Raw genomic sequence first — 1161 nt, 5'->3', positions numbered from 1 at the left:
AAAAAAAAAAAAAGAAAGAAAGAAAGAAAGAAAGAAAGAGAGAAAGAAAGAAAGAAAGAAAGAAAGAAAGAAAGAAAGAAAGAAAGAAAGAAAGAGAAAAGAAAGAAAACAGTGAAGAGCACAGGGAAGGGCAGCAGCTGCAGCTTTTCGCCAGCCTCCCTCCCCTCATATTGTAAACAAGCTGCCCTGGTCTGGGGTGTAGAACTCACACAATGTCCATGCTCTCCTCTTCCACAGGATGAGGATGTTTAGAAACTAAGAATCCTGGCTCTCTGCTGAGTCACTTAATTAAACTTCTAAACTCCTCAAGTTGACACAGTGTATCAACCAGTACAATCCACCCCTTGTCAACTTGGCAGTCACACATTTCCTTAAACCAGCTTCCAGGTACATGGACACATTTATTAACATTTTACAATTTGAACATCCTATTACATTAGGACCATGACATGTTGCCCCTGGGCATCCCCCCGCAAGACACACACACATCTCTTTTACGTAAAAGGCATTTTAGTCTATCTCTAAGAGCTGCCAAAGTCCTAACAGTTTCAGCATTACTGAAAAGTCCAAGTCCCAAGTCTCCTCCAAGATCTAAGGCAAACTCTTAGCTGTGAGCCCTTGTACAAATGAAGTTAAACACTTCCAACATTTAAAAGCACAAGATGAACATTACCATTCCAAAAGGTATACACAGCAAAAACAATTGGAACCAAAACAAGTCCAAAATCCAGAGGGGCAAACATTAAGTCCTGTAGTTCCATGTGAAACATCCGATGAGACCTGTAAGGAGTTGTGACCTCCAAAGCCTTACATGGCTCCACCCCAAAGGTACTTCTTCTAGTAGCTCCCATGGCTTCTCTCTCAGGCCCATTTTGCTCTCTTTTGCAGCTCTCCGTAGACAATCCACATTCCTGGCTTTTTCAAACTTCTGAGGTTTCCACTGAATAGGCTTCTCACTCAAAGCCGTACACTGTCCTTCCAGGCCTTGTGGAATCCAGGTAGAAACCTTTTTAAATTCAGAACTCCTGCATTGTGAATGCCCTAAAACCACCAGCATGTGGACGCTGCCAAGGGCTGCTGCCAGCTGGAGCAGTAGCCAGGCTGTCCTCTCTCTTGGCTGTAGGGATCGAGTGCCTGGATTGCTGAGAATCTGATCCTGAT

The sequence above is a fragment of the Octodon degus genome, unplaced genomic scaffold (assembly GCF_000260255.1).
Source record: "Octodon degus isolate 3935 unplaced genomic scaffold, OctDeg1.0 scaffold00162, whole genome shotgun sequence".
NCBI classification, from domain to species: domain Eukaryota; kingdom Metazoa; phylum Chordata; class Mammalia; order Rodentia; family Octodontidae; genus Octodon; species Octodon degus.
The sequence above is the reverse complement of the archived record's forward strand: the minus strand, read 5'-3'. Positions refer to the sequence as shown.